We start from the raw sequence: 13420 nt of genomic DNA on the forward strand, positions 1-13420 counted from the left end.
GTCAAGGGAAGGTGAGGACCAGCAACAGCTCTAAGCCCTTAGGCCTATCGTATGGGAGAAATGGCTTGGGTATTTTCATTTTGGGAGGTGGTGTGTGCCGGGAGTGAGAGTGAGATTGAGCCTGAGAATGTGTATTGGGAGTGCTGGGAGGCAAAGCCAGGGTAGATGGGCAGAGTGTGTTTGGCTGTGAAAGCGGTGTCAAGGGAAGGTGAGGACCAGCAACAGCTCTAAGCCCTTTGATGTACCGTTTGTCAGATATCGCTTGGGGGTTTGCACTTTGGGAGGTGTTGTGTGCCGGGAGTGAGAGTGAGAGTGAGCCTGAGAATGTGTGTTGGGAGTGCTGGGAGGCAAAGCCAGGGTAGATGGGCAGAGTGTGTTTGGCTGTGAAAGCGGTGTCAAGGGAAGGTGAGGACCAGCAACAGCTCTAAGCCCTTAGGCCTATCGTATGGGAGAAATGGCTTGGGTATTTTCACTTTGGGAGGTGGTGTGTGCCGGGAGTGAGAGTGAGATTGAGCCTGAGAATGTGTATTGGGAGTGCTGGGAGGCAAAGCCAGGGTAGATGGCCAGAGTGTGTGTGGCTGTGAAAGCGGTGTCAAGGGAAGGTGAGGACCAGCAACAGCACTACGCCCTTTGATGTACAGTTTGTCAGATATCGCTTGGGGGTTTGCACTTTGGGATGTGGTCTGTGCGCGGAGAGTGTTTTGGGAGTGGTGGGAGGCAAAGCCAGGGTAGATGGGCAGAGTGTGTTTGTCTGTGAAAGCGGTGTCAAGGGAAGGTGAGGACCAGCAACAGCTCTAAGCCCTTAGATTTAGCGTTTGTCAGATATCGCTTGGGGGTTTGCACTTTGGGAGGTGGTTTGTGCCGGGACTGAGAGTTTTTTGGGAGTGCTGGGAGTTGAGGCAAAGGCAGATGGCCAGAGTGTGTTTGGCTGTGAAAGCGGTGTCAAGGGAAGATGAGGACCAGCAACAGCTCTAAGCCCTTAGGCCTATCGTAGGGGAGAAATGGCTTGGAGGTTTGCACTTTGGGAGGTGGTCTGTGCCGGGAGTGAGAGTGAGAGTGAGCCTGAGAATGTGTGTTGGGAGTGCTGGGAGTTGAGGCAAAGGCAGATGGGCAGAGTGTGTTTGGCTGTGAAAGCGGTGTCAAGGGAAGGTGAGGACCAGCAACAGCTCTAAGCCCTTAGGCCTATCGTATGGGAGAAATGGCTTGGAGGTTTGCACTTTGGGAGGTGTTGTGTGCCGGGAGTGAGAGTGAGATTGAGCCTGAGAATGTGTGTTGGGAGTGCTGGGAGGCAAAGCCAGGGTAGATGGGCAGAGTGTGTTTGGCTGTGAAAGCGGTGTCAAGGGAAGGTGAGGACCAGCAACAGCTCTAAGCCTTTAGGCCTATCGTAGGGGAAAAATGGCTTGGACGTTTGCACTTTGGGAGGTGTTGTGTGCCGGGAGTGAGAGTGAGATTGAACCTGAGAATGTGTGTTGGGAGTGCTGGGAGGCAAGTTAAAGGCAGATGGCCAGAGTGTGTTTTCCTGTGAAAGCGGTGTGAAGGGAAGGTGAGGACCAGCAACAGCTCGAAGCCCTTAGATGTAGCGTGTGTCAGAAATCGCTTGGGTATTTTCACTTTGGGAGGTGGTGTGTGCCGGGAGTGAGAGTGTGTTGGGAGTGCTGGGAGGGAAGTTAAAGGCAGATGGCCAGAGTGTGTTTGTCTGTGAAAGCGGTGTCAAGGGAAGGTGAGGACCAGCAACAGCTCTAAGCCCTTAGGCCTATCGTATGGGAGAAATGGCTTGGAGGTTTGCACTTTGGGAGGTGGTCTGTGCCGATAGTGAGAGTGTGTTGGGAGTGCTGGGAGGCAAGGCAAAGGCAGATGGACAGAGTGTGTTTGTCTGTGAAAGCGGTGTCAAGGGAAGGTGAGGACCAGCAACAGCTCTAAGCCCTTAGTCCTATCGTATGGGAGAAATGCCTTGGGTATTTTCACTTTGGGAGGTGGTGTGTGCCGGGAGTGAGAGTGAGATTGAGCCTGAGAATGTGTGTTGGGAGTGCTGGGAGGCAAAGCCAGGGCAGATGGCCAGAGTGTGTCTGGCTGTGAAAGCGGTGTCAAGGGAAGGTGAGGACCAGCAACAGCTCTAAGCTCTTAGATGTAGCGTGTGTCAGAAATCGGTTTGGTGGTGGCATTTTGGGAGGTGGTCTATGCCGAGAGTGAGAGTGTGTTGGGAGTGCTGGGAGGCAAGGCAAAGGCAGATGGCCAGAGTGTGTTTGGCTGTGAAAGCGGTGTCAAGGGAAGGTGAGGACCAGCAACAGCTCTAAGCCCTTAGGCCTATCGTATGGGAGAAATGGCTTGGACGTTTGCACTTTGGGAGGTGGTCTGTGCCGGGAGTGAGAGTGAGATTGAGCCTGAGAATGTGTGTTGGGAGTGCTGGGAGGGAAAGCCAGGGTAGATGGGCAGAGTGTGTTTGGCTGTGAAAGCGGTGTCAAGGGAAGGTGAGGACCAGCAACAGCTCTAAGCCCTTAGATGTAGCGTGTGTCAGAAATCGCTTGGGTATTTTCACTTTGGGAGGTGGTGTGTGCCGGGAGTGAGAATGAGATTCAACCTGAGAATGTGTGTTGGGAGTGCTGGGAGGCAAAGCCAGGGTAGATGGGCAGAGTGTGTTTGGCTGTGAAAGCGGTGTCAAGGGAAGGTGAGGACCAGCAACAGCTCTAAGCCCTTAGGCCTATCGTATGTGAGAAATGCCTTGGGTATTTTCACTTTTGGAGGTGGTCTGTGCCGTGAGTGAGAGTGAGAGAGAGCCTGAGATTGTGTGTTGGGAGTGCTGGGAGGCAAAGCCAGGGTAGATGGGCAGAGTGTGTTTGGCTGTGAAAGCGGTGTCAAGGGAAGGTGAGGACCAGCAACAGCTCTAAGCTCTTAGATGTAGCGTGTGTCAGAAATCGCTTGGGTGTTTGCACTTTGGGAGGTGGTGTGTGCCGGGAGTGAGAGTGATTTGGGAGTGCTGGGAGGCAAGTTAAAGGCAGATGGCCAGAGTGTGTTTGTCTGTGAAAGCGGTGTCAAGGGAAGGTGAGGACCAGCAACAGCTCTAAGCCCTTAGGCCTATCGTATGGGAGAAATGGCTTGGAGGTTTGCACTTTGGGAGGTGGTCTGTGCCGAGAGTGAGAGTGTGTTGGGAGTGCTGGGAGGCAAGGCAAAGGCAGATGGCCAGAGTGTGTTTGTCTGTGAAAGCGGTGTCAAGGGAAGGTGAGGACCAGCAACAGCTCTAAGCCCTTAGGCCTATCGTAGGGGAGAAATGGCTTGGACGTTTGCACTTTGGGAGGTGGTCTGTGCCGGGAGTGAGAGTGATAGTGAGCCTGAGAATATGTATTGGGAGTGCTGGGAGGGAAAGCCAGGGTAGATGGGCAGAGTGTGTTTTGCTGTGAAAGCGGTGTCAAGGGAAGGTGAGGACCAGCAACAGCTCTAAGCCTGTAGATGTAGCGTGTACAGAAATGGCTTTGGTATTTGCACTTTGGGAGGTGGTCTGTGCTGGGAGTCAGAGTGAGAGCGTGAGCGTGCTTGAGAATGTGTGTTGGGAGTGCTGGGAGGCAAGGGCAGCGCAGATGGGCAGAGTGCGTTTGGCTGTGAAAGCGGTGTCAAGGGAAGGTGAGGACCAGCAACAGCTCTAAGCTTTTAGGCCTATTGTATGGAAGAAATGGCTTCTGTGTTGGCACTTTGTCTGCTGGTCTCTGCCAGGAGTGAGAGTGAGATTGAGCCTGACAATGTGTGTTGGGAGTGCTGGGAGGGAAAGCCAGGGTAGATGGGCAGAGTGTGTTTGGCTGTGAAAGCGGTGGAAAGGGAAGGTGAGGACCAGCAACAGCTCTAAGCCCTTAGATGTAGCGTGTGTCAGAAATCGCTTGGGTATTTTCACTTTGGGAGGTGGTGTGTGCCGGGAGTGAGAATGAGATTCAACCTGAGAATGTGTGTTGGGAGTGCTGGGAGGCAAAGGCAGGGTAGATGGGCAGAGTGTGTTTGGCTGTGAAAGCGGTGTCAAGGGAAGGTGAGGACCAGCAACAGCTCTAAGCCCTTAGGCCTATCGTATGGGAGAAATGGCTTGGAGGTTTGCACTTTGGGAGGTGGTCTGTGCCGATAGTGAGAGTGTGTTGGGAGTGCTGGGAGGCAAGGCAAAGGCAGATGGCCAGAGTGTGTTTGTCTGTGAAAGCGGTGTCAAGGGAAGGTGAGGACCAGCAACAGCTCTAAGCCCTTAGTCCTATCGTATGGGAGAAATGCCTTGGGTATTTTCACTTTGGGAGGTGGTGTGTGCCGGGAGTGAGAGTGAGATTGAGCCTGAGAATGTGTGTTGGGAGTGCTGGGAGGCAAAGCCAGGGCAGATGGCCAGAGTGTGTCTGGCTGTGAAAGCGGTGTCAAGGGAAGGTGAGGACCAGCAACAGCTCTAAGCTCTTAGATGTAGCGTGTGTCAGAAATCGGTTTGGTGGTGGCATTTTGGGAGGTGGTCTATGCCGAGAGTGAGAGTGTGTTGGGAGTGCTGGGAGGCAAGGCAAAGGCAGATGGCCAGAGTGTGTTTGTCTGTGAAAGCGGTGTGAAGGGAAGGTGAGGACCAGCAACAGCTCTAAGCCCTTAGGCCTATCGTATGGGAGAAATGGCTTGGAGGTTTGCACTTTGGGAGGTGTTGTGTGCCGGGAGTGAGAGTGAGATTGAGCCTGAGAACGTGTGTTGGGAGTGCTGGGAGGCAAAGCCAGGGTAGATGGGCAGAGTGTGTTTGGCTGTGAAAGCGGTGTCAAGGGAAGGTGAGGACCAGCAACAGCTCTAAGCCCTTAGTCCTATCGTATGGGAGAAATGCCTTGGGTATTTTCACTTTGGGAGGTGGTGTGTGCCGGGAGTGAGAGTGAGATTGAGCCTGAGAATGTGTGTTGGGAGTGCTGGGAGGCAAAGCCAGGGCAGATGGCCAGAGTGTGTCTGGCTGTGAAAGCGGTGTCAAGGGAAGGTGAGGACCAGCAACAGCTCTAAGCTCTTAGATGTAGCGTGTGTCAGAAATCGGTTTGGTGGTGGCATTTTGGGAGGTGGTCTATGCCGAGAGTGAGAGTGTGTTGGGAGTGCTGGGAGGCAAGGCAAAGGCAGATGGCCAGAGTGTGTTTGTCTGTGAAAGCGGTGTCAAGGGAAGGTGAGGACCAGCAACAGCTCTAAGCCCTTAGGCCTATCGTATGGGAGAAATGGCTTGGAGGTTTGCAGTTTGGGAGGTGGTCTGTGCCGATAGTGAGAGTGTGTTGGGAGTGCTGGGAGGCAAGGCAAAGGCAGATGACCAGAGTGTGTTTGGCTGTGAAAGCGGTGTCAAGGGAAGGTGGGGACCAGCAACAGCTCTAAGCCCTTAGGCCTATCGTAGGGGAGAAATGGCTTGGTGGTTTGCACTTTGGGAGGTGTTGTGTGCCGGGAGTGATAGTGAGAGTGAGCCTGAGAATGTGTATTGGGAGTGCTGGGAGGCAAAGCCAGGGTAGATGGGCAGAGTGTGTTTGGCTGTGAAAGCGGTGTCAAGGGAAGGTGAGGACCAGCAACAGCTCTAAGCCCTTTGATGTACCGTTTGTCAGATATCGCTTGGGGGTTTGCACTTTGGGAGGTGTTCTGTGCGCCGAGTGAGAGTGTTTTGGGAGTGCTGGGAGGCAAAGCCAGGGTAGATGGCCAGAGTGTGTTTGGCTGTGAAAGCGGTGTCAAGGGAAGGTGAGGACCAGCAACAGCTCTAAGCCCTTAGGCCTATCGTATGGGAGAAATGGCTTGGAGGTTTGCACTTTGGGAGGTGGTCTGTGCCGATAGTGAGAGTGTGTTGGGAGTGCTGGGAGGCAAGTTAAAGGCAGATGGCCAGAGTGTGTTTGGCTGTGAAAGCGGTGTCAAGGGAAGGTGAGGACCAGCAACAGCTCTAAGCTTTTAGGCCTATTGTATGGAAGAAATGGCTTCAGTGTTGGCACTTTGTTTGCTGGTCTCTGCCGGGAGTGAGAGTGAGATTGAGCCTGACAATGTGTGTTGGGAGTGCTGGGAGGGAAAGCCAGGGTAGATGGGCAGAGTGTGTTTGGCTGTGAAAGCGGTGTCAAGGGAAGGTGAGGACCAGCAACAGCTCTAAGCCCTTAGATGTAGCGTGTGTCAGAAATCGCTTGGGTATTTTCACTTTGGGAGGTGGTGTGTGCCGGGAGTGAGAATGAGATTCAACCTGAGAATGTGTGTTGGGAGTGCTGGGAGGCAAAGCCAGGGTAGATGGGCAGAGTGTGTTTGGCTGTGAAAGCGGTGTCAAGGGAAGGTGAGGACCAGCAACAGCTCTAAGCCCTTAGGCCTATCGTAGGGGAAAAATGGCTTGGACGTTTGCACTTTGGGAGGTGTTGTGTGCCGGGAGTGAGAGTGAGATTGAACCTGAGAATGTGTGTTGGGAGTGCTGGGAGGCAAGTTAAAGGCATATGGGCAGAGTGTGTTTGGCTGTGAAAGCGGTGTCAAGGGAAGGTGAGGACCAGCAACAGCTCTAAGCCCTTAGGCCTATCGTATGGGAGAAATGGCTTCGGTATTTTCACTTTGGGAGGTGTTGTGTGCCGGGAGTGAGAGTGATTTGGGAGTGCTGGGAGGCAAGTTAAAGGCAGATGGCCAGAGTGTGTTTGTCTGTGAAAGCGGTGTCAAGGGAAGGTGAGGACCAGCAACAGCTCTAAGCCCTTAGGCCTATCGTATGGGAGAAATGGCTTGGAGGTTTGCACTTTGGGAGGTGGTCTGTGCCGATAGTGAGAGTGTGTTGGGAGTGCTGGGAGGCAAGGCAAAGGCAGATGGCCAGAGTGTGTTTGGCTGTGCAAGCGGTGTCAAGGGAAGGTGAGGACCAGCAACAGCTCTAAGCCCTTAGGCCTATCGTAGGGGAGAAATGGCTTGGACGTTTGCACTTTGGGAGGTGGTCTGTGCCGGGAGTGAGAGTGATAGTGAGCCTGAGAATATGTATTGGGAGTGCTGGGAGGGAAAGCCAGGGTAGATGGGCAGAGTGTGTTTTGCTGTGAAAGCGGTGTCAAGGGAAGGTGAGGACCAGCAACAGCTCTAAGCCTGTAGATGTAGCGTGTACAGAAATGGCTTTGGTATTTGCACTTTGGGAGGTGGTCTGTGCTGGGAGTCAGAGTGAGAGCGTGAGCGTGCTTGAGAATGTGTGTTGGGAGTGCTGGGAGGCAAGGGCAGCGCAGATGGGCAGAGTGCGTTTGGCTGTGAAAGCGGTGTCAAGGGAAGGTGAGGACCAGCAACAGCTCTAAGCTTTTAGGCCTATTGTATGGAAGAAATGGCTTCTGTGTTGGCACTTTGTCTGCTGGTCTCTGCCAGGAGTGAGAGTGAGATTGAGCCTGACAATGTGTGTTGGGAGTGCTGGGAGGGAAAGCCAGGGTAGATGGGCAGAGTGTGTTTGGCTGTGAAAGCGGTGTCAAGGGAAGGTGAGGACCAGCAACAGCTCTAAGCCCTTAGATGTAGCGTGTGTCAGAAATCGCTTGGGTATTTTCACTTTGGGAGGTGGTGTGTGCCGGGAGTGAGAATGAGATTCAACCTGAGAATGTGTGTTGGGAGTGCTGGGAGGCAAAGGCAGGGTAGATGGGCAGAGTGTGTTTGGCTGTGAAAGCGGTGTCAAGGGAAGGTGAGGACCAGCAACAGCTCTAAGCCCTTAGGCCTATCGTATGGGAGAAATGGCTTGGAGGTTTGCACTTTGGGAGGTGTTGTGTGCCGGGAGTGAGAGTGAGAGTGAGCCTGAGAATGTGTGTTGGGAGTGCTGGGAGGCAAAGCCAGGGTAGATGGGCAGAGTGTGTTTGGCTGTGAAAGCGGTGTCAAGGGAAGGTGAGGACCAGCAACAGCTCTAAGCCCTTTGATGTACCGTTTGTCAGATATCGCTTGGGGGTTTGCACTTTGGGAGGTGGTCTGTGCGCGGAGTGAGAGTGTTTTGGGAGTGCTGGGAGGCAAAGCCAGGGTAGATGGGCAGAGTGTGTTTGGCTGTGAAAGCGGTGTCAAGGGAAGGTGAGGACCAGCAACAGCTCTAAGCCCTTAGATTTAGCGTTTGTCAGATATCGCTTGGGGGTTTGCACTTTGGGAGGTGGTTTGTGCCGGGACTGAGAGTTTTTTGGGAGTGCTGGGAGTTGAGGCAAAGGCAGATGGCCAGAGTGTGTTTGGCTGTGAAAGCGGTGTCAAGGGAAGATGAGGACCAGCAACAGCTCTAAGCCCTTAGGCCTATCGTATGGGAGAAATGGCTTGGAGGTTTGCACTTTGGGAGGTGTTGTGTGCCGGGAGTGAGAGTGAGAGTGAGCCTGAGAATGTGTGTTGGGAGTGCTGGGAGTTGAGGCAAAGGCAGATGGGCAGAGTGTGTTTGGCTGTGAAAGCGGTGTCAAGGGAAGGTGAGGACCAGCAACAGCTCTAAGCCCTTAGGCCTATCGTATGGGAGAAATGGCTTGGAGGTTTGCACTTTGGGAGGTGTTGTGTGCCGGGAGTGAGAGTGAGATTGAGCCTGAGAATGTGTGTTGGGAGTGCTGGGAGGCAAAGCCAGGGTAGATGGGCAGAGTGTGTTTGGCTGTGAAAGCGGTGTCAAGGGAAGGTGAGGACCAGCAACAGCTCTAAGCCCTTAGATTTAGCGTTTGTCAGAAATCGGTTGGGTGTTTGCACTTTGGGAGGTGGTCTGTGCCGGGACTGAGAGTTTTTTGGGAGTGCTGGGAGTTGAGGCAAAGGCAGATGGCCAGAGTGTGTTTGTCTGTGAAAGCGGTGTCAAGGGAAGGTGAGGACCAGCAACAGCTCTAAGCCCTTAGGCCTATCGTATGGGAGAAATGGCTTGGAGGTTTGCACTTTGGGAGGTGGTCTGTGCCGATAGTGAGAGTGTGTTGGGAGTGCTGGGAGGCAAGGCAAAGGCAGATGGCCAGAGTGTGTTTGGCTGTGAAAGCGGTGTCAAGGGAAGGTGAGGACCAGCAACAGCTCTAAGCTTTTAGGCCTATTGTATGGAAGAAATGGCTTCAGTGTTGGCACTTTGTTTGCTGGTCTCTGCCGGGAGTGAGAGTGAGATTGAGCCTGAGAATGTGTGTTGGGAGTGCTGGGAGGGAAAGCCAGGGTAGATGGGCAGAGTGTGTTTGGCTGTGAAAGCGGTGTCAAGGGAAGGTGAGGACCAGCAACAGCTCTAAGCCCTTAGATTTAGCGTTTGTCAGATATCGCTTGGGGGTTTGCACTTTGGGAGGTGTTGTGTGCCGGGAGTGAGAGTGAGAGTGAGCCTGAGAATGTGTGTTGGGAGTGCTGGGAGGCAAGTTAAAGGCAGATGGCCAGAGTGTGTTTGGCTGTGAAAGCGGTGTCAAGGGAAGGTGAGGACCAGCAACAGCTCTAAGCCCTTAGGCCTATCGTATGGGAGAAATGGCTTGGGTATTTTCATTTTGGGAGGTGGTGTGTGCCGGGAGTGAGAGTGAGATTGAGCCTGAGAATGTGTATTGGGAGTGCTGGGAGGCAAAGCCACGGTAGATGGGCAGAGTGTGTTTGGCTGTGAAAGCGGTGTCAAGGTAAGGTGAGGACCAGCAACAGCTCTAAGCCCTTTGATGTACCGTTTGTCAGATATCGCTTGGGGGTTTGCACTTTGGGAGGTGGTCTGTGCGCGGAGTGAGAGTGTTTTGGGAGTGCTGGGAGGCAAAGCCAGGGTAGATGGGCAGAGTGTGTTTGGCTGTGAAAGCGGTGTCAAGGGAAGGTGAGGACCAGCAACAGCTCTAAGCCCTTAGATTTAGCGTTTGTCAGATATCGCTTGGGGGTTTGCACTTTGGGAGGTGGTTTGTGCCGGGACTGAGAGTTTTTTGGGAGTGCTGGGAGTTGAGGCAAAGGCAGATGGCCAGAGTGTGTTTGGCTGTGAAAGCGGTGTCAAGGGAAGATGAGGACCAGCAACAGCTCTAAGCCCTTAGGCCTATCGTATGGGAGAAATGGCTTGGAGGTTTGCACTTTGGGAGGTGGTCTGTGCCGATAGTGAGAGTGTGTTGGGAGTGCTGGGAGGCAAGGCAAAGGCAGATGGCCAGAGTGTGTTTGGCTGTGAAAGCGGTGTCAAGGGAAGGTGAGGACCAGCAACAGCTCTAAGCTTTTAGGCCTATTGTATGGAAGAAATGGCTTCAGTGTTGGCACTTTGTTTGCTGGTCTCTGCCGGGAGTGAGAGTGAGATTGAGCCTGACAATGTGTGTTGGGAGTGCTGGGAGGGAAAGCCAGGGTAGATGGGCAGAGTGTGTTTGGCTGTGAAAGCGGTGTCAAGGGAAGGTGAGGACCAGCAACAGCTCTAAGCCCTTAGATGTAGCGTGTGTCAGAAATCGCTTGGGTATTTTCACTTTGGGAGGTGGTGTGTGCCGGGAGTGAGAATGAGATTCAACCTGAGAATGTGTGTTGGGAGTGCTGGGAGGCAAAGCCAGGGTAGATGGGCAGAGTGTGTTTGGCTGTGAAAGCGGTGTGAAGGGAAGGTGAGGACCAGCAACAGCTCTAAGCCCTTAGGCCTATCGTATGGGAGAAATGGCTTGGGTATTTTCATTTTGGGAGGTGGTGTGTGCCGGGAGTGAGAGTGAGATTGAGCCTGAGAATGTGTATTGGGAGTGCTGGGAGGCAAAGCCACGGTAGATGGGCAGAGTGTGTTTGGCTGTGAAAGCGGTGTCAAGGTAAGGTGAGGACCAGCAACAGCTCTAAGCCCTTTGATGTACCGTTTGTCAGATATCGCTTGGGGGTTTGCACTTTGGGAGGTGGTCTGTGCGCGGAGTGAGAGTGTTTTGGGAGTGCTGGGAGGCAAAGCCAGGGTAGATGGGCAGAGTGTGTTTGGCTGTGAAAGCGGTGTCAAGGGAAGGTGAGGACCAGCAACAGCTCTAAGCCCTTAGATTTAGCGTTTGTCAGATATCGCTTGGGGGTTTGCACTTTGGGAGGTGGTTTGTGCCGGGACTGAGAGTTTTTTGGGAGTGCTGGGAGTTGAGGCAAAGGCAGATGGCCAGAGTGTGTTTGGCTGTGAAAGCGGTGTCAAGGGAAGATGAGGACCAGCAACAGCTCTAAGCCCTTAGGCCTATCGTAGGGGAGAAATGGCTTGGAGGTTTGCACTTTGGGAGGTGGTCTGTGCCGGGAGTGAGAGTGAGAGTGAGCCTGAGAATGTGTGTTGGGAGTGCTGGGAGTTGAGGCAAAGGCAGATGGGCAGAGTGTGTTTGGCTGTGAAAGCGGTGTGAAGGGAAGGTGAGGACCAGCAACAGCTCTAAGCCCTTAGGCCTATCGTATGGGAGAAATGGCTTGGAGGTTTGCACTTTGGGAGGTGTTGTGTGCCGGGAGTGAGAGTGAGATTGAGCCTGAGAATGTGTGTTGGGAGTGCTGGGAGGCAAAGCCAGGGTAGATGGGCAGAGTGTGTTTGGCTGTGAAAGCGGTGTCAAGGGAAGGTGAGGACCAGCAACAGCTCTAAGCCCTTAGTCCTATCGTATGGGAGAAATGCCTTGGGTATTTTCACTTTGGGAGGTGGTGTGTGCCGGGAGTGAGAGTGAGATTGAGCCTGAGAATGTGTGTTGGGAGTGCTGGGAGGCAAAGCCAGGGTAGATGGGCAGAGTGTGTTTGGCTGTGAAAGCGGTGTCAAGGGAAGGTGAGGACCAGCAACAGCTCTAAGCCCTTAGATGTAGCGTGTGTCAGAAATCGCTTGGGTATTTTCACTTTGGGAGGTGGTGTGTGCCGGGAGTGAGAATGAGATTCAACCTGAGAATGTGTGTTGGGAGTGCTGGGAGGCAAAGCCAGGGTAGATGGGCAGAGTGTGTTTGGCTGTGAAAGCGGTGTCAAGGGAAGGTGAGGACCAGCAACAGCTCTAAGCCCTTAGGCCTATCGTAGGGGAAAAATGGCTTGGACGTTTGCACTTTGGGAGGTGTTGTGTGCCGGGAGTGAGAGTGAGATTGAACCTGAGAATGTGTGTTGGGAGTGCTGGGAGGCAAGTTAAAGGCAGATGGCCAGAGTGTGTTTGGCTGTGAAAGCGGTGTCAAGGGAAGGTGAGGACCAGCAACAGCTCTAAGCCCTTAGGCCTATCGTATGGGAGAAATGGCTTCGGTATTTTCACTTTGGGAGGTGTTGTGTGCCGGGAGTGAGAGTGATTTGGGAGTGCTGGGAGGCAAGTTAAAGGCAGATGGCCAGAGTGTGTTTGTCTGTGAAAGCGGTGTCAAGGGAAGGTGAGGACCAGCAACAGCTCTAAGCCCTTAGGCCTATCGTATGGGAGAAATGGCTTGGAGGTTTGCACTTTGGGAGGTGGTCTGTGCCGATAGTGAGAGTGTGTTGGGAGTGCTGGGAGGCAAGGCAAAGGCAGATGGCCAGAGTGTGTTTGGCTGTGCAAGCGGTGTCAAGGGAAGGTGAGGACCAGCAACAGCTCTAAGCCCTTAGGCCTATCGTAGGGGAGAAATGGCTTGGACGTTTGCACTTTGGGAGGTGGTCTGTGCCGGGAGTGAGAGTGATAGTGAGCCTGAGAATATGTATTGGGAGTGCTGGGAGGGAAAGCCAGGGTAGATGGGCAGAGTGTGTTTTGCTGTGAAAGCGGTGTCAAGGGAAGGTGAGGACCAGCAACAGCTCTAAGCCTGTAGATGTAGCGTGTACAGAAATGGCTTTGGTATTTGCACTTTGGGAGGTGGTCTGTGCTGGGAGTCAGAGTGAGAGCGTGAGCGTGCTTGAGAATGTGTGTTGGGAGTGCTGGGAGGCAAGGGCAGCGCAGATGGGCAGAGTGCGTTTGGCTGTGAAAGCGGTGTCAAGGGAAGGTGAGGACCAGCAACAGCTCTAAGCTTTTAGGCCTATTGTATGGAAGAAATGGCTTCTGTGTTGGCACTTTGTCTGCTGGTCTCTGCCAGGAGTGAGAGTGAGATTGAGCCTGACAATGTGTGTTGGGAGTGCTGGGAGGGAAAGCCAGGGTAGATGGGCAGAGTGTGTTTGGCTGTGAAAGCGGTGGAAAGGGAAGGTGAGGACCAGCAACAGCTCTAAGCCCTTAGATGTAGCGTGTGTCAGAAATCGCTTGGGTATTTTCACTTTGGGAGGTGGTGTGTGCCGGGAGTGAGAATGAGATTCAACCTGAGAATGTGTGTTGGGAGTGCTGGGAGGCAAAGCCAGGGTAGATGGGCAGAGTGTGTTTGGCTGTGAAAGCGGTGTCAAGGGAAGGTGAGGACCAGCAACAGCTCTAAGCCCTTAGGCCTATCGTATGGGAGAAATGGCTTGGAGGTTTGCACTTTGGGAGGTGTTGTGTGCCGGGAGTGAGAGTGAGATTGAGCCTGAGAATGTGTGTTGGGAGTGCTGGGAGGCAAAGCCAGGGTAGATGGGCAGAGTGTGTTTGGCTGTGAAAGCGGTGTCAAGGGAAGGTGAGGACCAGCAACAGCTCTAAGCCCTTTGATGTACCGTTTGTCAGATATCGCTTGGGGGTTTGCACTTTGGGAGGTGGTCTGTGCGCGGAGTGAGAGTGTTTTGGGAGTGCTGGGAGGCAAAGCCA

The sequence above is a fragment of the Pelecanus crispus genome, chromosome 29 (assembly GCF_030463565.1).
Source record: "Pelecanus crispus isolate bPelCri1 chromosome 29, bPelCri1.pri, whole genome shotgun sequence".
Taxonomy (NCBI): Eukaryota; Metazoa; Chordata; class Aves; order Pelecaniformes; family Pelecanidae; genus Pelecanus; species Pelecanus crispus.